The 22,612-nt window shown below is 45.0% G+C and overlaps 1 pseudogene; it reads right to left on the bottom strand.

Annotated features, from left to right (window-relative positions):
• Positions 1 to 8,420: 8,420 nt before the first annotated feature.
• On the bottom strand, positions 8,421 to 8,539 carry LOC134937860 (5S ribosomal RNA; annotated as a pseudogene).
• Between the last annotated feature and the right edge of the window lie 14,073 nt (positions 8,540 to 22,612).

Raw genomic sequence — 22,612 nt, forward strand, 5'->3', positions numbered from 1 at the left:
TGGCAAAGAGGAAAAAATTACTTATATTATATTACAAGTACTATTGAAGGCAACTTAATTCTTAAGAAACTAGATGGTATTTATGTAGTTCATATACACCATAAATGTAGAGATCCTCAAGCCCTTACTATATCGAATACCAAAGCATAGTTAAAATTATAATCAACTTTATATTTATCTTACGATACCCTTATCTTTTAAAAAACCATCTGGATCTGCTATTTTTTATATATTTCATGACATCTAGAGGGACAGGAGAACGTGGAGAATACAAAACAAAACACAAGTGACTACCACTTCTGCTGAATACCATACCGTAGAGTTCAGATATATGGGGTAATTTCTAAACCTTCATTTAACCCTTTAGGGGTTAACGTATCAAGTGCTAATATCCAATACGTTTCCCTCTTCAACAATTCCTTTTCTCTATCTCCCCCATTATTCTGGACATGTTGGATACCTTTAAAATGCAACTTACCTGGATCACTATCATGATGTGTCTGAAAATGGCGTGGCATACTATGATTGGCAACTTTATTTTTGATGTTGCGCATATGTTCTCAAATGCGTATTTTCAACACTCTTTTGGTTTTACCAACATAGAGGTACCCACAAGGGCAACTCAATAGATATACAACGAATGTTGAGTTACAATTCATATAGCTCATAACAGTATAATTTCTGTCGCCTTTGGTGTTACTAAAATTTTTTCCATTCTTATCCATCAGTTTACATATGGATATTGTTTTTAGAAAAAAGAGATACGGAATCAGTATATATTATAGTATAGCTGCGTGAGTGGTTTAGATGGATAACACCTGTAGTTAACTTTGGAGTAGACCTACAGCTGATGCTGTGTATTAAGGTGTCCCATTGTAATTAGTGAGCTATGTAATTAACTACGAGCTATGAGAGCAAATAAATATCTAGTTGTATCGTCTGAACAGCACCGCCCTCTGACGAAGTCTGTGACGAAACGCGTTAGGGCGGAGCTGTTCCGACGTCATCACTCTCCGGTTGTCTCTGTCCCGAAGCAAGCGGTCCAGTGATCCGACCCGCGGTCACCGCTATTGGCGGTGAGACGTGGGAGATAGGAGTCCAGGGATCCACGAGACGAGGTTCGGGGTATGCCGGGAGTTATATTGAATGTATCATGTGGTAACTAGCCCACCCTGGTTTATTTGCGGTACGAGTCTTGATATCTCAAAGTACTGTCTGTGTCTGAGAGTTTTTTGAATAAAACGGTTTTACACTATGAAGCGCCCCCTCTTCACATTTTTTTGCTAGATCCATTCACCCGAGGAGTTCCGGGGACACAGAACGAGGGAGAGCTGCAGTCCTGGAAAATTTAAGGAGGACTTTTAGTGATCAGCATATTAGGAGAAAATATTTTATACCTATTGTGGCCACAGATGTGGATCTAATTCATTTAATCAATTACAAGTGAACGAGCGCTGAGTCCACATTTTATCTGTATATATATATATATATATATATATATATATATATATATATATACATATATATACAGTCCTTGATGCAGTCCGGCACTCACCTCCCCCAACTGGATACTAGCTCCGGTGCCCTCCTTAGGGGTGTGTGCTGCCCCAATATTTCCAGAAAAGAAGTCAGCACTCAGAGGCTTAATATGTCAGGTGAAACAAACGAGCATGTGTTTAACAGAATATAAACGTTTTGGGGTCGCACCCCCTTCTTCAGGAAAACCAACCCCCGAAACGTTGAAACTCTATTAAACACAAGCTGGCTTGTTTTACCTGACTTCTTAAGCCTCCGAGTGCCGCCTTCTTTTCTGGATATATATATATATATATATATATATATCCCAATTGATATATATATATCCCAATTGACCGGCACTCCAGCTTGTTACTCGATTATTGGCCTCAGGGCCCTCAATCTTACTGTATGTAGATAAAGAGAAGAAGTTACTGCACTCACAGTACTTAGCATAAGTTCAGAACTCCAGTACTATCCCAATAAACTTAGCGGGACATGCTTTTAAGCATAAAAGTCAACATTTCATTTCTTTTCATAAATTTCGTCAGGACATGACGAAATTCTTATGTCCTGATGAAATTTATGAAAATAAATGAAACGTTGACTTTTCTGCTTAAACGCATGTCCTGCTATGTTGACTGGGATTGTACTGGAGTTCTGAACTTATGCTAAGTCCTGTGAGTGCTGCAACGTCTTCACTTTATATCAAATAACTAAAACATTTCACATTTCTATTTTGTCACATATATGCAAGTCGAGCAACACTAGAAGAATACCCCCAAATAATTATCACCTCACTACCGAAGGATTGGGATTTATTTTATTTATACGTTTTGAAGTAAGCTTGGTACACATCTGGCCAACCCAACAATTGGAAAGTGCATTTACACTTACCAATCATCCGCCCGATGTGTCGTGAATGACGTCACAACTGTGCGGGCATTTACATGTACACCCTCCCCCCAATGCACTACAGATATATCACCCATTCAATGGAACAGGCGATATATCTGTGTACCCAGAATAAGAATTAAGACCTGGAGCAATGTAAAGATATTTTTGGGGGGTATTTACTAATGTTTGGAGATAAAATTGTGAGAGATATAGTACCAACCAATCAGCACCTGCCATTTTTTAAACACAGCATGTAAAATCTACCACAGAAGCTGATTGGCCGCTACTTTATCTCTTACAATTGTATCTCTCTCCAAGCTTTAATAATACCCACCTTTTTGTCTAACCAGTGACATGAGATTCCAGCAGGTGTCCCCTGCTTTCAGCATTAATAGTTCCAATGTAACCTGGATCTACTCGGAACTAATAACTATTATACCCTTTTCAGACACAATTCCCAGCAATTACCCGGCACTTCAGTGCAGGGTTGTTTTGCCGGTCTCTGTATGACCCCCCTTTCACACAGAGAAGCAAATTTTCCGGGTCAAGAATTTTGACCTGGTAATTTGCGGATCAAAACCGGTATTTCGTCTTTGTTAAAGGGTGAACCTGGGTCGAAATTCCCAGGTCTCCAACCCTGTTAAATTCCTAGGTCGCAGTCCCGGGAATATCAACACGGGTTGACCCTTTCACACAGAAAAAGGACCCGTGTTTTTCATGAAATTACCAGATAGAACTTCTCACCCGGTAATTTCACTTTCTGTGTGAATGGAGTAATAGTTACACTTTGCATGGATCTTTGAATGAGAGGCCAGATTCAGGTCTGCCATTCATTTAACAGGGCCCACCTATCCTGCTAGAAACATGCGTGTGACGTCACATGGTAAAAACGTGGTAGTTTCTGTGACAATACAATAGTTATTTACATACTATGTATAATGGAGGACTCTGTCCCTGGTCCCCCTACTGGACCCCAACCTGCAGAGCCGTCCCTAACCAATATGATGCCCTAGGCAAGATTTTGTCTGGTGCCCCCTAGTACCACTGCTAGTTCTGCCTCTGACCCTGCACCGCTTTCCCAGCACCATCACCCCCCACCAATAGCAGTCCTTTTTTTTCTTCCTATCCCCTGTAATTTAAATAAGAACAGTGTGCACATTTGGCGCACAGCCCAAAAAGGGGTGTGTTTTTGCTGGCAAGGGGCATGGCCACACAACAGTACCCCCAATTCAACTTATGCCTCACAGTAGTGCAACTTTATTCACAATTTATAATGCAATAGTGTCCCTTATTCACATTACATCACGCAGTAGTACCACTTTACCTTATATACGTTACTCCTCACAGTAGTGCCCCTCATTCATATAACATCATACTGAATTGCTCCTTATTCACATTACACCACACCATATTGCTCCTTATTCACATTACACCACACCATATTGCTCTTTATTCACATTAGACCACACAGTAGTGCCCTTTCTATACATTACGCCACACAGTAGAGCACTTTATACACATAATGCCACACATTGGTGATGCATTTATACACATAATATCACACATTAATGCCCCTTACACATATGACACACATTATTAATGTCCTTATAAATATAATGCGCCTTACACATTATGCCAACCCTTATTAATGCCCTTATACCCATAATTTCCCTTACACATATGCCACACATTGTTAATGCTCTTATAGACATAATGACACACATAATGTCCCTTACACATATGCCGCACAATATCAGTGCCCTTATACACATAATGACACACATAGTGCCCCTTACACATATGTTACATATTATTAATGCCCTTATACACATAATGACACATATAGTTCCTGGCGTGAGTTATCTGGCAGCTCTGCTAATGTCGGGTGCCTATTCTTTTATGAAAATGCATATTATTTGCATTGCTATGTGGCTAGGATGCACAAGCAGCTTCTGCTTATTAAAATGATATGCGGAATGCCTATATACTGTGTGTGACTGTGACTGTATCTGCATACGAAATGCTACACACATAATATAGGCATACCGCATATCATTTTAATCAGCATAAGTTGCTTGTGCCCCTAGGCATACCAGATGCCCTAAGCAATTGCCTAGTTTGCCTATGCCTAGGGCCGGCTCTGCTAACCTGCCATGACAGCAGAAGACTGGCGTTAGTAGCAGACACAGTTTAAGGCTCTCTCCACAGCTTAAGCTTGTAGAATTCCACTAAAACAGGTTGCTTGGCTGAGTACTTCCAGTCTTCTAGAACTATTTGAATCCCACCGCCTGTTTGCAAGAGCAGCAGCCTGACCTCTGCCCCCTGACTGAACTCAGAGGAACAGATTATTTGAAAGAAGTAGTTTCCCCTCCCTCTCTGCCTCCACAAAGGACAAAGCAAGAGACACATCATAACAGGCATCACTCTCTCACAGGGGAACATCAAAGCTTTCAGCAGGAGTCAGAGGCTTAGACAGGCAGGTGTCCATCCTACACAGCCAGCCTGTGATTAATGACACAGACAGGATCACAGCGGACCCCTGCCGGCTGCTGGTTCAAGTCTGAGATCCTGTTTATTATTAGCAGCTTGGTGCACAGCACTTTACACATCACACACAAGAATACAGTGTCAATACAAAAGGTGCATAAAGCACACAGCGCATAGGGGAACGGTAGACAAACACTGCCTATGTGACCTAACATGCCCTGGCATTCTCATTCTCATAATAAATCACTGTGTATGCAATCATTTCTCACTAGAACCCCCAAATCTTATATAGACAACAACCAAACTTTTTTATACAGTATCATGGGGGTCATTCCGAGTTGTTCGCTCGTTATTTTTTTCTCGCAACGGAGCGATTAGTCGCTAATGCGCATGCGCAATGTCCGCAGTGCGACTGCGCCAAGTAAATTTGCTATGCAGTTAGGTATTTTACTCATGGCATTACGAGGTTTTTTCTTCGTTCTGGTGATCGTAATGTGATTGACAGGAAGTGGGTGTTTCTGGGCGGAAATTGGCCGTTTTATGGGTGTGTGCGAAAAAACGCTACCGTTTCTGGGAAAAACGCGGGAGTGGCTGGAGAAACGGAGGAGTGTCTGGGTGAACGCTGGGTGTGTTTGTGACGTCAAACCAGGAACGAAACTGACTGAACTGATCGCAGATGCCGAGTAAGTCTGGAGCTACTCAGAAACTGCTAAGAAGTGTCTATTCGCAATTCTGCTAATCTTTCGTTCGCAATTTTGATAAGCTAAGATTCACTCCCAGTAGGCGGCGGCTTAGCGTGTGCAAAGCTACTAAAAGCAGCTTGCGAGCAAACAACTCGGAATGACCCCCCATACCTGTGTGCCCCTCCCCTTTAGAATGTAAGCTCTCACGAGCAGGGTCCTCTTCCCTCATGTGCTTTTACGTCTCTTACTTAACTTATCTTCTTTTCAATACTCCCTTTGATGGCACCAAATCCTTCGGTTTTCTGCCACCCTGATACTTATTTCAGTGCTGTTTACTGACGCAGCTATGTTTATAACATAGTAACATAGTTAATGAGGTTGAAAAAAGGCAAATTGCCCATCGAGTTCAACCTGTATTATAATTTTTACCCTATTCTGTATTTAGCTAAATTTTACGATAATGTCCCAGCTGAAGTAATGTTTTCAGGCTAAGTAACAACTATAATTTTTGCTCTTCCTAAAATATAATTATTTTAAATGCTATATCCTTGGATATCTATTTCAGTTAGAAATTTATCTAAACCATTTTTAAATATATTTACCGAGTCCACCATTACTACCTTCACTGGCAGAGAGTTCCAAATCCTTACTTCGCTTACAGTGAAGAACCCTTCCCAACACTGGGTATGAAATTTTCTCTCGTCTAGCCTCAGCGGGTGACTGCGTGTCCTGTGCAGAGCCCTCTCAATAAACAAATCGCCTGATACCTCCTTGTACTGTCCCTTTATATATTTGAAGATATTAATAATGTCACCTCTTAGACACCTCTTTCCTAGTGAATACATATTCAACCTAGTAAGCCTTTCCTCGTAATCCAGTGCCTCCAACACCTTAACCAATTTGTAGCTCACCTCTGAACTCTTTAGAGTTCCAAGATATATTTATTTAAATGCTGTGCCCAGAACTGTACACAGTATCCAGGTGCGGCCGTACCAATGATTTATACAGTGGCAGGATCACAGACTCATCCCTTGTCTCAATTCCACATTTTATGTATGCTAACACCTTATTTGCCTTCTTTGCAGAACTTTGACATTGGGTGCTGCTACTCAGCCTAATATCAATGAGCACCCCGAAATCATTTTCAACTACCGTCCCCCCTAGATTTTCCCCATTTAATTTATAGGTTGCATGTTTATGTTTTGTCCCTAAGTGCATAACTTTACATTTTTCTATATTGAACCTCATTCTCCATTTAGATGTCCAAATTTCCAGTTTAAATAAGTCATTCTGTAGAGCAGGCATTCCCAACCACGGTTCCCAAGGCACATCAACAGCGCAGGATCTAGTGATATCCAGGCCACAGCACAGATGGTGAAATCAAAATAACTGAGGTGCTAATTGTCACCTGTGCTCAAGCCTGGACAGCACCAAAACCCGCACTGCCAGTGTGCCCCGAGGACCGTGGCTGGGAACGCCCGCTGTAGAGACTCAACATCTATTTCCAAATTAAATTCCCTACACAGTTTAGTATCATCAGCAAAAATTTACACTGTACTTTCCAGACCTATTCCTAGGTCATTATTAAATATGTTGAACAATAGTGGCCCGAGTATGAACCCTTGCGGTATTCCTCTGAATACTGCTAACCAGTTGGAGAACATACCATTAACTACCACTTGCTGATGCGGCGATAGGCTGTGCGGCACAGACAAAGCCATAACATGTGCAAAGAGAGCCAGATTTGGTGGGTTATATTGTTTCTGGTTATATTGTTTCTGTGCAGGATAAATACTGGCTGCTTCATTTTTACACTGCAATTTAGATGTCAGTTTGAACACACCCCACCCAAATCTAACTCTCTCTGCACATCACATTTGCCCCGCCCCTACAGTACACATGGTTTTGCCCATCTGCCAACAAAGTTGCTGCCACGACCAGGCCTGAACCAGGCCCATCATTGCTGGATCCAGTATAGTTTTTTCCTTTAGTTGGCTCCTCGATTACTTGAGACAATCTTGATCCTTTAGTGTATTTAAGAACCTGTTACCACTAGGTTTAACGTTTATGGAAGGAGAGGAAAAGAGAGACTCTGTGTTGGGGAACGCTTGAAAAATTAGAAAATATTAAAACAACTTTTAATTATGTACTATATAAAATTATTGATACATTGAGGAACACAAACATATATAAAAAACAATTCTATATGGCACCTCCACAAGCAAAAATGTGGGATGTTTAATGTAATATCAAAGTTACTCATAGGGTACAAATACTTGTGATATATTAGATGCACCTGAAGTGAAAAAATTTAAACTATTTAAAACTGGAATCTCAGTGGATATCCAGAAAAACACAGGCGTTATATCAGTTGGTTCCAATTACAGTGTTTTATCCAATATAGCGTGCCTTATGTTTTATAAGAAACTCCAGGTATGGGTTGAGTGACTGCACACTTAATAAAGATTAGAAAAGTGGATGATAGGTAATGGTAAAGAGATCAAATGTATCACCGCCACTTCTGCTGTTTGTATCAGATTGAGGAGTTGTACTTACGGGTGGTCTTCAGTATGCCGACTGTCGGGATCCCGGCGCACAGTATACCGGCGCTGGAATCCTGACAGCCGACATACCGACACTTTTTCCCCCTCGTGGGGGTCCACGACCCCCCTGGAGGAAGAATAAAATAGCCCACCGTGCCCGCAGCATGGCGAGCGCAGCGAGCCTGCAAGGGGCTCATTTGCGCTCACCATGCTGTCGGTATGCCGGCGGTCGGGCTCCCGGCGCCGGTATGCTGGTCGCCGGGAGCCCGGCCGCCGGCATACCATACTACACCCGTACTTACTGCACCTGATATTCCCTAGAGGTCTCCCATCCAGGTACTGATCGGGCTTGTCACTGCTTAGCTTCCAAGATCAGATGAGATCGGGCGTAACCAGTGAAATGTGGCAGTAATATATCCAAATAGGACAAATGAGAGAGTGTGGTTGCTGACTTTTACCTAGAGAGAGAGTACGTCTGCTGTTCAGTGGGATTGCACAGGTTCCCTGTTACTACGCATTGCAGAGAATGGATTACTGATACCCTGTACTTGTCCTATATTGTATTCAACTGTAAGTCACTGTCATCATGTTTTGCTTATTTGTTTACTCTGTAATTGGGCGCGGCGGATCCCTTGTGGCACCATATAAATAAAGGATAATAATAATAATACCTCTCAATGGGATCCAGTCGTATGACTAGCGCTCAGGATCCCGGTGGTCACCATGCCGACGCCAGGATCCCGAACAATCCAATGGGAATAGAACCTGTGGCGAGTGCAGCGAGCCACCGAGCCCGCTGCATGGCGAACATAGCGAGCCCGCAAGGGGCTTTGTTGTGCTCGCACCCCCACCACCACCACCACCGGCATTCTGCTGGGTCGGCATGGGTCCCGGGGCGCCAGCTCCTCTCAACTGTCCTGATTTTTCACGGAACAGTCATATTTTGGGGGGACTGTCCCCCTGTCCCACTAATTGGCCACAGTGTCCCGTGGTGGGGTGGCAGTTGGGAGACCCTCTCTCACTCGCTGTTCTGCTTAGCAAAGCAGTGGTGAATAGATGTTGAGCGCATGCACACAGCATCTATTCACAGGAGGGGATCAGTACTAAATCCCGCTGGACGGGATCCCAGCGGTTGAAATACCGACGCCGGAATCCCAACCACACAATCCCGACAGGGGTGGCGAGCGGAACGCAGCCCTTTGTGGGCTCGCTTCGCTCACCACGCTGCGGGCACTGTGCCTCGCTATGCTCGGCACACTAATTTATTCTCCCTCGATGGGTGTCGTGGACACCCACGGAGGGAGAATATGTCGGGATTGTGCCGGTCGGGATTCTGGCGTCGGTGTTTCGACCGCCGGGATTCCGTCCGGCGGGATCTTGACCGCATCCCCACAGGAGACCGAGGAACTGGGGGCATGGCCTACTTACAATTTTGGGAGGTATGCAGTATATGTGTATATATTAGCCTGTAAGCTTTCACAAACAGGCAGGGCCATTAAGAGCTGTGACAGGCCCATGTACTGAGGGAGGTAGGGGGGCGTAGCCATGCCCTTTTAGAAAAAAGATGGTTAAAGTACTGTTTGTGGTGGTGCATTCCAGGAGCAGCTCCAGGGGAGACGAGGGCAGCTGCAGGGGACACCAAATTTCTCTGCCCACTACCTCTGGCTGTACCTGTATAGCAGCGCAGCCCAGTGGTGCATCGGGCAGAGTAGACTTCTGCAGCAGCAGTCTTCTCTCTCTCACTGCCCAATGTGCCGCTTGGCTGTGCTGCTACACTGGCGCAGTCAGCGGTAGTGGTCATAGCAGTGGGGGAGGTCACAGACGCATACCCTGCTGGGCTGGGACATGTTAATAGTACCTGCTTCTCCCACCCCCTCTCGGCACCTCTGACCAAATGAACATCGCTCTGATCTCTGACTGACCCTAGGAGCAGCTGGAGAAACACCATGCAAACACAGAGAATACATAAAAACTCCACACAGATATGGTCCTACATCTGTGAGAATACAATGCTATCTACTGTGCCTCTGTGCTGTCCACAGTAGAATGGTGACAGACAGTACCTAGATTAGGCTGACCCCTATAAACAGAGTTTCTGGGACAAGAAAGGCACTTACCAGTGAAGTTAATGCGAGGTCAGCTGTGACAGAAGCTTCAGAAGTCAGCAGCTTGATGGAACACAATGTGCAAGGGTCAGCAACCTCCAAGGCACTCCTCAAGGGTTATAAAGGTAGGGTCACAAGGAGCTCAAAAAACTCAACATATTATTGTCTGCAAAGTGTTTGCAAATGGCCAACTAGGAGACACTGAAGAGATGTAGCAGAAAGTTTTGTGTTTTGACAACACAAAAGTAGAAGTCTTTGGTCCGTATGTTAATAGATATGTATAACATTAATCAAACGCTGCACACCAACCAGCAATACAAACCCCACTATGAAATAGGATGGGATGCCGGCGGTCAGTATTCCGACAGCGGCAAACCCTGTCCATCATAATCCCGACAGCCCCCCATTTAGCCCTCTAACCCTCACCGTTCCCTACTCTAACCCTCCCTTGTTCGTGCCCATCCCTAACCTTCCCTGGTGGCGCCTACCCCTAACCTTCCCTGCTTGGTGCCTAACCCTCCCTTCCCCGCTGCCTAAACCTAACCGGCTTGTTGCATAACCCTAACCTGCTATCCTGAGATACTGTGGACTTAGAAGTGGACACACTGGACCCGAACCACTGACCCTTGTCACATCGCTTCTTGTTAGACATTCAGCATGCTGGATTTGTTAACAAGGCACAAGGCTTTATAGATGGGTCAGTATGGCACTGGTCATTCTTCGACAGCTGGGACATTCTGGACACAGGTTATTGGATCAGTTGTCTCTCCGGACACCATCTCTCTTTTGCACTCAGGAGACCAGGATATTTGCAGATACTCTCTCCAAGATGGGGCTCAGTATATTCTACTCCCATCTCACCACACTGGACTGCTTCCCAGCTCTCCCTTGTCTCCCTGTACCTAGTGGGCTCTTCTTCTGTTTCCTTTCCCCAGGGCACAGTATTCTGGAGGATGTTGCCCCTGTAGTCTGAGGACGGCCTGTGGCGTGCTAGGTAAGAATCCCTGTCAGTGCCTCTCCTCCTCTGTATGCCAGTCCCTGATTTGGCTCCTCCACCCTGGTAAGCATCATGTGTTGCATCACGTTAATGTGTGAGCCACACCTGTTCTCAGCATGCTTGGTGTCCATCCATTACCATGGAATTTCCATGTTTTATTCACATAGTAATTTATCTCTCTCTTTATCTTCCTTTACGTCTCTTGTAGCAGCTCTTTGTGCTATATTTTCCCTGATATCCGGTCTCAAGATCTACACTAAAATATTCTAGTCAATAGATTGATCACTAATGGTCAACATGCATTAGGTCGACAGGGTCAAAAGGTCAACATGTAAAAGGTAGACAGTTCAAAAGATCGATATGACAATGATCGACACACATATGGTTGATCACAAGTTTTTTTTTATTGTATTTTTTTTTTTTACTTTTACATACTTTATCATTTACGTGGACTACTATTAGGAATAGTAATATGTGCCGAGTGTAGCATTAGTGGAGAGAGGCACCTTGCCCAAAGCATGGCAAGTGAAGTGAGCCATGCGTGGGGACACAGAACACTAATGGTGCTTTTTTTCAGGCAGAAAAGTGACAAAACATCAAAAAAAATCAAAACAATATGTCGACCTTATTTGTGTCTGCCATTTCCATGTCAACGTTTTGACCCTGCTGACCTTTTGACCCTGATGACCTTTTCTACTGTCTACCTATTCCATGGTGACCTTTTAACCTCTCTATCTTTTGAACCTGTCGACTTAATGCATTTCGACCATTAGTGGTAGACCTATTGACTGTAGATCTTTTTACAGTAGATCTAATGATCCACACCCATTTTCCCTTTAATCTGACCTTTAATTGAGGCTATTGTGCCTCGCAGAAACTGAAGCTCATTTTCATAGTTTGAACCAACCTCCTAGAGAACTGCTGCACCAGTTTTTGTTTTTGAAGGGGCTCATATGTGTTAAATATACCTGATGTTGAGGATAGCTTTGTAGGGCCACCTCTGTCCCATTTGTGATCACTTGGACAACCCTACCATAGGATACAATAAAGCAGACTCTGAAGCACCTCTAAAATGAAACCATCTAACATTTCTGTCATCTGTAAATAGCCATCATAGCTATTGCTGATCTAGACAGGGCCGGATTAAGGGTCACATGGGCCTGGGACTGAAAAAGACCAAGGGCCTATTGTGAGAAGTTAAGGAAGTGTGGCTAATGTTGCGTGGGTTAGGCCAATGACATATGGGCGTGTACACTCCCTACACTATAAGCCCCAATATCTCCCAAAATACGTTCAATTATAAAAACAGCATCACTTTGTAAGAAAATTAGAAATATTATTAAAATTCTTATAATTTATGGCAACCACGTGACCAGCTGGACAGTTAATCATCATCATGCTGTCATGGTGATGGGCCTATTTGTATCTGGGGCCTGGAGCTGTAGCTCCATCTGTCCCATTGTTATGGACCCTACACACAGGCCGACTGGCCGCCGAGGTGCCCAACGGATGACCAAGTGGCGGGGAGGGTGGTCACGGGGGGAGTGAAGTTTCTTCATAGCCCTGCATGCTAATATGGCCGAGATTGTCCATATTGGCATGCATGCATAAACGAGCCGGAACCAACGATGAATGAGCGAGGGGGCCGCGCATCGTTCATCGTTGGTGCATACACACTGAAAGATATGAACGATATCTTGTTAATTAATGAGATCATTCATATCTTTCAGTGTTATCGCCCAGTACGTAGGGCCTATTAGTCTGGCCCTGGATCTAGACTACAATAACCAGGATATCCTGACTAAGGTGAGACTGAGGATCCACTGCACACTGCAGTTATTCAGATTCTTTTTGTACCATCATTTAATGACAGGTGAATCTATAAAGCCTGGAAAATACGATATGGAGGTACAAGTGCTCAGCATAGCTGGACAAAAACATACTTTGATAATACCAGAGTCAAGGGTTATGGGTAAATGAGTACATGTACATGACAAGAACACTTTGCATCTTTTAACCTCCAATTTGTGCATCTCCCAAGTTCTCCGAGCAATTAATTGTGACATCAAAGCCGGTTATTGGAAACCTCAAATTGCCTGAGATCCCAGATGTAGAATCAACAGTATTACTCTGCTTAATTGTAAAATGTTACCACCCAATTAAATAGTGAAGCTTAAAACCATGTGTTATGGCATTGCAGCTGTGGAATCATTTATTTGAACTTAATAGATCTCTGCATGAGATGATTCTTAATAAACTATTTTCCGCCTTCAATATTTATCCATTATATATGCAAAGCAGATGTCTGTCCACAATTCACAACCCCTGTCTGATTAGCATATCCGTAGGGCACTAAACGCCCTGTGGCAATATTGTCAGTCCCTGCACTTGTCACTTAGGATCATTACAAGACATAAAAACACAGATCATGATTAATGTTTTTAGACTGGAGAAGGGGAAAAAACTGAAAGGCTTGCTTTTATAGTCTGCGTTAAAGATACGGAGCCACATTTATGATGCACAAAACCATGGCGGTGCACTGCAAAGTCTCCCTTATCAACAGACAGGGTCATACTGGCCGACAGGGGTACAGAGGAAATCCCCGGTGGGCCCAAAATGCGTGTTTGCTCCACCCACTCCTCTAGGGTCCATGTTCCAGACTTTGTACTTAAATTATACAGTACGTTGTTATTGTACAAGTGGATCAGTAACTTGATGGAGCAGGATCATGGGTGAACACTGGCGCTTGTTTTGTTAATTTGGAAACTACACCAAGATTAGCCCTACTGCAAATTAAAGTAGGCATTCCTCAAACATCCCTGTCACCTCCTTTATAAAGGGCCCCTGTTCTTTACAGGCCCGTCCATAATTGATCCTCCGGGACTAGCCAATTAGACCCGAAGGTAGCTCGACACCAGCACATATTTAGGATTTTTTTTCAGGACCCGATAAAGTCCCTGTTAAGCGCCCTGTTTTCATAGTCGCAAAAACACATAGGTTACTTCCGGATCCGTGTTTCTGGACGGAAACGGGACACTTTTCAGGAGAAAAAAAGCAGTGCTAGAATTGAATTGGCGAAAAAAAAATATTGCAGAAAAAATTTCAGTAAAAGCCTATTTTTTTTCTCCTGAAATTTTTTGGGGGCTAATTGAGTTCCCCCATATGTCCTCTCTAATGGTTATCCAGGTCCCTCTGCGCTGGCTGGCCACAACATCCTAGTGACTTAGGCTTGGGCCCCTATCACTGTAATCCCCACTGGGCAAATATAATGGGGTGTTTAAAACTGCAGAACATTGGACTCTGATTAGATTTTAGTGCCTTTTAAGTTTATAGAAGTGTCTCTGAAGAGTGTAAGGCAGGCAAGCACCTAGAAGAGCGCTGGGCGGACCATCTCAGCACAGTTGTGTAAGGCATGGGCGCCGATTCCGTGGGTGCTCTCGGGCCTGAGCTCCCACGGAAAATGATGAGCACCCACGGGACCATAGGCATGGTGCACAGGTTGTGCCTGGTGTGCACAGGCACACCCTAATGCAGCAGTCTGCCTGGTAAATAGAAACTGCCATAGCCGCCCGTTAATTCCTGCTGCCGGTGTTTCCTCGGCCCGCGGCTCCACACCCACCTCACAGTCACACACTTGCCTCCTGGTCTCTTGGGTGTGCGGCCTTGGCGTGATGCAATTACGTCATGCGGCACTGCGGCAGCCATGTACACGCCCGCCCCTGTACTGTGAGGAGCTGGCGGGGGATATGAAGGAGCTGGCTGCTTGTCCAACGCCAGCGGCTGCCAAATATAATAAACAATAATAATGAGGTAAATTTAATATCACTATTTAAAAAGGCTGGAGCACCCACCAGCAAAATCATAAATGGGCACCTGTGGTGTAAGGCCAGAGTGATGTGTGCCACACGTTCTTCAGTAATGAGAGACATTGTTGGGATTATTTATTAACAGGATGAAAAAAGTCATAATAGGCCTGATTCTGAGTCCGCAAAGCAATCGGTCTGCTGATAATCTCGGGATGCGTCTGCTTTTGTATCTGATTTAGAATCAGGCCCAATATGCTGTAATCTATTGCAAGAAATCAGACCAATGCTCACAGTAGGCTGCTCAGACCTGATACGATTAGTTGCAGCACATAATGACTGCACCATGTTAGAAAATAAGCCTCTATAAAATGTATATTTACATTAGTGCGCTTTTACAAAGGTTTTAGTGGATACTTTTCAGTATGACTTAAACTATAACGATTACCATGTACTTTATATATTCACTATACTGAACATTAGCCAAGTAACTTATAGCAAAGGAAAAAAAAGTCATAATCCAAATTTACAACATCCCCAAACTGTACTTCAAAATGATCATTTAAATTACGCTACCTAAAGAAAACTTCTGACATTTGTTTTTTCTTCTTTTTTTTTTTTTTTGTTTCTTTTACGGGAGAAAGAGCTTGCAATCCACACCAAATTTAGGCGTGGCGCACCCGTTTAATAAAAATCACTGCTGTCACTTTTATTCGCCAAGGCTGACTCATCGGATCTGAACATTTTCACACTCTATTAAAAGGCAATAAAACATTTTCTTCCAAGACACGGCTCGGGGTAGACAGATTCCCTTTAAAAGGTTGTGTTCTGCTGTTCCCAATAAAGCAAAACCCAAGGGACAGAGAGGAAGGAGGGATGGATTGTACAGATGGTTGATGTCAGACTGAAATATTCTTTTTTTTTTCTTCCTCCCACTCCTCACCCCATCCTTCTTTCTCCTGGCTGTGTATAAATCAAACTAACCGCCTCCTTTGCTTCTGAACTCTGCTTACCTGTTATGGGCTATCAAAGGCCCAATAGTAGGAGAGATCTCCATCAGTCAATGTCCAGGAGGGAGGAGAACAGGGAGCCACTGTGGAGAGACAGGGTCACCCGGAGTGCATTTGGTCAGGTTAAGCACTTGAGGTAAATTACAAATTACGCAGCTGTCTGCTGTGGTTTGATTGATTGTAATCAACAAGGCTTCAATCACTGAGCTGACTTGTGTTCAAATTGGCCAAACTCTCGCAAGTTTAGGCCTTCCTACCCTCTCTCCAAGCAGCCCGTCCTTTAAAACTCTGCCCTAAAAACGACCCTTTATTTTTTTTTCCCCTGAAAAGAAAAGTCTCTTTCTGGAAATCTTTGAAAGGAATGTTATTAATTCTGGCCAGGGATTCAGTACAGTAAAGGCTGTTGGAGGGGTGAGAAGGGGGAGGGAAGGAGCCCTACAGAACTGCCAAGATACTGTCAACCTTAAAATACTCTTTATTGCACGCGCATTAGACGAACCTTTAACCCTCACAGGCATCTTGGGGGAAATGTTATGTCTTTCTATGTACAGTATATACGTCTGCGGCTGGTTAGCTCATTTTGGTTATTAACTGTTAAAATCGGTTCCGGTTATGTAAATGTGCTGTAGCTTATGGCAGCCAATCTTATGTCAGCTTTCATAACAACTAGTAGACTGATCAATGCTAGCATCTAATTGGTTGCCATGTGAAACCGCACGTCTCTGCTTTCTGCATTACGTTATTAAGTAAATCTTTTAAAAGTCATCACCTGTTGTTTTGATAACGAAGAAAACACACTGTTATAGAGTTTCAGAAAATGGAATTAAGTATTGGAATACCTTCAAATTTTGCAGCTGCACTTGAAGAGTATCACATACCAACAACAACAAAAACATAACTTATATTTTATAGTGTTTGCGTTGTTTTGTGTTTTTTTTATTCTCACAACTAAAACATGTCATAATCTACAGGCTAGAGAGGAATAACATTTACAAAAAGTTACCGAGCAAAGTGACTTCCAGCTTCCAGAGGATCACTGCGCCTTTAAAAACTTCCCCATGAAACTTCACTCTGAAATGTGAATTATGTTATAATTTACTGCTCCGTTTAAATAGGCAAACTTGCAGCTAATATCTCAAACTGACCCAAACAGATCATTGAGTTGACACAGCTGCTTTCTATTACCACTTTGAAGTGCCTTCCATGCCTTGTACAAGTTAACAGGTTTACGTAAAATATTTGCAGTTCTCCTAAACGCCCCCGAATTCCAGATCCCCCCCCTCACCCCTTCCCCAGCCCAGATTTCCTCTTTTGCTTGAATGGCACCAAAGTCAGAAGTGGTATTCCAGGCACTCACTCGCAGTTTTTACAGATGCTGTAAAACCGAACAGATGCCTCTATTACCAGGAAAAGCTCAGTTTGTGCTGCTTTAATATAATGTTTGTTGCACAGACCAGGCCAGGAGGGCATGAAAAAGTTTCAGCAGCGCTATAATGACACATTGGGAGGGGCAGCAGCAAATAAAAATTATTATTCTAATTATGTTCCTTGTAAATTTGTAAGGAACCACATGGCGCCGCCGTGCCGAATAGTGGGGAATACAGAGCACACTGTACATAAAACAGGGACAAAATAAATTCATAAATGAAAACATAGGGTACGGAGGACCATGTTCGAGAGAACTGACAGTCTATTGGGAAAGGTCAGAACTGAGGCTCACAGTGATTGGGATTAGTACAGGTGGGAATAGGTTAGGCCCTAATGAATAGATTGGTTTTCAGAAAGTACATAAAAAAATTGAAGGCTGGGATCTGATCAGGCTCGGAAGTGAATTTTATAAGTGGGTAGAGTCACAGGCGAAGTTTAGTAGGCAGGAGAGAGAGTTGGTTACCAGAGACAGGGTGTAAGTGAGAGGTAGCGCTGAGCATTGGAGGATGCAGGGAGGAGGTGTGATCGCCCCCTGTAACAAACACACCTTGTCCTTCAGGCGGCTGTGACCTCCCTCTCTTCCATAGGGACCAAGCTCTCGGCTCTGCCTCTGAGGCGGAGACAGCTGAGAGTTCAGTCCTGGGTTGGAGAGGGAGGTAGTGGCCACCCAAAGGAATAGAGAGACGGAGATGGCTGAGAACTTGACCCCAGGGAGTAGAAAAGGTGGAATAACAAGGTGTGTGTGTAATGGATTGTGATCACCACAATGACTCCCAACATCACCAACCCCCGGATCTGCGACTGGCTCTAAGAGGACAAGCAAGTGATCCGGGAATCCTACCCGGGCAGCTTTCTGGGTTGAACACGTGCTCAACCTGGTAAGCTGTGTAGTGTAAACGGAAGCCGTGTCGATGCGACACGGCTCCCGTTCACACTGTATGGAAGTGCAGCGCTGGGAGATCATGTGATCTCCCAGCGCCGCCCCTGCCGCGTCACTAGCAGCGTCACCAACTCGGCAATATGCCGGGTTGGTGAGCGCAGTGGGAAAGGGGGCTGAGCACGGGCCGCAGCCGGGTAGCACCCGTGTCAGTCTCCCGGCTGCGACCCGTGCTCATAGGTGTATTCTCTCTGCACATGTTATATCGGGTTCACTACGGCTGGCCGGCGGTCGGGCTCCCGGCGACCAGCATCCCGGCGCCGGGAGCCCGACCGCCGGCTTACCGACAGCTTGGCGAGCGCAAATGAGCCCCTTGCGGGCTCGCTGCGCTCGCCACGCTACGGGCACGGTGGCGCGCTACGCGCGCCACACTATTTTATTCTCCCTCTATGGGGGTCGTGGACCCCCACGAGGGAAAATAATTGTCGGTATTCCGGCTGTCGGGCTCCCGGCGCCGGTATACTGAGCGCCGGGAGCCCGACCGCCGGCAAACAGAAGACCACCCGTTATATCTGCCCCACCTGCAGTTCACATGGTTTTACCCATTAGGGAAAGATTTTGCTTTTGCGATCAACCTTGAATTAGCCCCAAAGTCTGCAATCTTTCACACTATACATGCTCTATGGGCACTTCATAATCATACACACATCAGTCGCATCTAAACTTGCAGCTGAATGGGTGAAAGTGTATCGGGGTATGTGCACATAGGCTGAGTTTAGTGCGGGCATGTAGAAGTGGGTTCACTATGGTATGCCGGCGGTCGGGCTCCCGGCGACCAGCATACCGGCGCCGGGAGCCCGACCGCCGGCTTACCGACAGCGTGGCGAGCGCAAATGAGCCCCTTGCGGGCTCACTGCGCTCGCCACGCTACGGGCACGGTGGCGTGCTACGCGCGCCACGCTATTTTATTCTCCCTCCAGGGGGGTCGTGGACCCCCACGAGGGAGAATAAGTGACGGTATGCCGGCTGTCGGGATCCCGGCGCCGGTATACTGTGCGCCGGGATCCCGTCAGTCGGCATACTGAAGACCACCCTGTAGAAGTGCTAGCAATGTTCCATCTGATTTCTGATGTATCTCTTGCACCAAGGACAGAGCTGGTGCAAGTGTGTGCAGATAATGATGATGACTACAAATACAAGTTTCTGTATAGGGGTGGTAGCATGATCGCACACTAGGGGGTCATTCCGAGCTGATCGCTCGCTAGCTACTTTTAGCAGCAGTGCAAACGCATAGTGCAGACGAGCGGGACGGAAAAGTTTTTTGCCGTTTCTGAGGAGCTCTGGACTTACTCAGCCCTTGCGATCACTTCAGTCTTTTTGGTCCCGGAATTGACGTCAGACATCCGCCCTGCAAACGCTTGGACATGTCTGCGTTTTTCCAAACACTCCCTGAAAATGGTCAGTTGCCACCCACAAACGCCCTCTTTCTGTCAATCTCCTTGCGATCGGCTGTGCGAATGGATTCTTTGTTGAATCCACCGCCCAGCAACGATCCGCTTTGTAATCGTATGATGCGCCTGCGCATTGCGGTGCATACGCATGCGCAGTAGTAACGTGTTCGCTGCGCTGCGAAAAACATCAGCGAGCGATCAACTCAGAATGACCCCCACAATACAAGTGCCAACTTGCCTGCAACTCTGAATGAGCCCCTTTGTGTTAAAAACGGTAGAGAAATGTTAAGGACTGAAAATTCCTCACTCCAGAAATAAAGGGAGGTAATGAAATGTGTGTTGTGCAATCTTTTACACCTATTTGTGTACAATTGATCCATCCAGCACTCACTCCATCTATACATACAGCATAAACAGGCTTTACACACTAACAGCGTGACATTAATTGGATTCAAAGTGTTCAGCAGTGAAACGCATTACAGGATCAGCTAAAGCAAACATACCTATACATGAAGTACACCTTATATAATCTACTTGTTTTATCAATGAGTAGCAGGTGCTCCAGTATGTGTAAGTAGATTTATTACTAACACATGCTGTAATAGCATACAGAAAGTAACAAGAGAGCCTGCAAGCATGCATGTAGAGGCCAAGGGCGTAGCTACCATAGGTGCATGCAGTGCAGCTGCTATGGGGCCCAGAGCTCAGAGGGGCCCACCTTCCCTGTCACAGTTACATGTGTTATATACATTTTTCCCCATTGGGTGGTACATAGAGGCACTTGCAAACTTTTGCCTTGTGGCCTACCATATATCTAGTTATGCCCCTGGACCTACTCACTGTAATGTGATATAAAATGAACAGGAGAGCATTATAATGTTCCATAATATGAAATGGGGCACTATATGTGGCATAATATGAAGTGGAGGCACTATAGTTTGGCATTATACGACATGGGGGCACTGTAATGTGGCATAATATGAAGTGGAGGCACTATAGTTTGGCATAATATAACCTGAGGGCACTGTAATGTGGCATAATATGACATTACGGCACTTTAGTGTGGCATTATATGAACTTGTGGGCACGGTAATGTGGCATAATATGAACAGCAGGGCACTATACTGTTACATAATATGAAGTGGAGGCATTATAGTTTGGCATTATATGACCTGGGGGCACTGTAATGTGGCATAATATGAACTGGAGACACAGTATGCCATAATGTGTATTGGGGTACTGTGTTGCATAATGTGTACTGCCAGCCCTACATTGTGACATAATGTTAACTAGGGGCCTAATACAGAGATTATTATTATTATTATTATTATTATTATTATTATTAATATTATTATTATTAAATTTTATTTATAAGGCACCACAAGTGTTTTGCAGCACCGTACAAAGGACAGTACAGGGAGACTTAGCATTACAGTAAATAAATAACAGAAATAGAGTACAGGTAACAGAGAGCACCACAATTCTCAAGACATAATACAGCTAAAATAAAAGTAGTGAGGGAGTGATCATCGTAGTACTAGTAGCTGGCGGCCATAGGTAGAGATGAGCCTTTACCAGCAGAAGAAAGAGCGGGTAAAGATGGTCGTTGAGTAGGAGAGAGCTGCGAGTGAAATGTGTTGAGAAGAGGGCTTAGATAACAAGAGGAAAGAAGGCCCTGCTCTGAAGAGCTAACAATCTAGTGGGAAGGGTCGACAGACAGATAACATGAGGTGCAAGCAAGTGGGAGGTAGCCTGATGGCAGTATGTAAGCAAAACTGAGATGTTCAAGGCATGAGGCAGGGGAATGGATGAGTAGCCTCAGGACTAGGTTATGCATCGGGAGGGTATGCTTTGATGAATAGGTGGGTTTTTAGTGCCCGTTTGAATCTTTGCAAGGTTGGGGAGAGTCTAATGGAGCGGGGGAGTGTGTTCCACTGAAGGGGTGCAGCACGGGCATAGTCTTGAACTCGAGCATGGGAAGCAGTGACCAGGGCGGTGGAGAGGCGACGGTCATTGATCGACCGTAGGGGGCGGGAGGGAGTATGAAGGGAGAGGAGGTTGGAGATGTAGGGAGCAGTGGAATTAGAGATGGCCTTGTACAGTATGTGAGGGTGAGTTTGAAGAGGATTCTGTAGGGGAATGGGAGCCAGTGTAGATTTTGTCAAAGGGGAGTTGCAGATGTGGAGCGGCAGGAGAGCAAGATAAGCCTAGCTGCGGAGTTCAGGACAGATTGGAGGGGAGCAAGATGGGAGCAAGCGAGGCCAGTGAGGAGAACATTGCAGTAGTCAAGTTGTGAGATGACCAGTGAGTGGATGATAAGTTTAATTGCACTCTGGGAGAGAAATGGCCTGATACGAGCAATGCTGCGTAGCTGGAACTAACAGGATTGTGCCAGAGCTTGGATGTGGGGTGCAAAGGAGAGAGAGGAGTCAAAAGTGATGCCCAAGCAGTGGAGTTGGGGAACGGGGTATATGGTGGTGTTGTCAACAGTGATAGAGATATTGGTAGGGGGTGTTGCTCTGGATGGAGGAAAGATGATGAGTTTAGTTTTGTCCATGTTGAGCTTCAGAGAGCGCTTAGCCATCCAGGAGGAGATTGCAGAGGGGCAGCTGGAAACCTGAGAGAGGACAAAGGGGGACAGATCAGGAGAGGAGAGGTAGCGTTGTGTGTCATCAGCATAGAGGTGGTATTGAAGGCCAAAGGAGTTAATGAGCGCACCCAGGGAAGAGGTGTACAGGGAGAACAGAAGGGGGCCAAGGACAGAACCCTGAGGGACAACAACAGGAAGGATGGAAGGGTGTGAGGTGGTGCCGGAG

The sequence above is a fragment of the Pseudophryne corroboree genome, chromosome 6, assembly GCF_028390025.1.
Source record: "Pseudophryne corroboree isolate aPseCor3 chromosome 6, aPseCor3.hap2, whole genome shotgun sequence".
NCBI lineage: Eukaryota > Metazoa > Chordata > Amphibia > Anura > Myobatrachidae > Pseudophryne > Pseudophryne corroboree.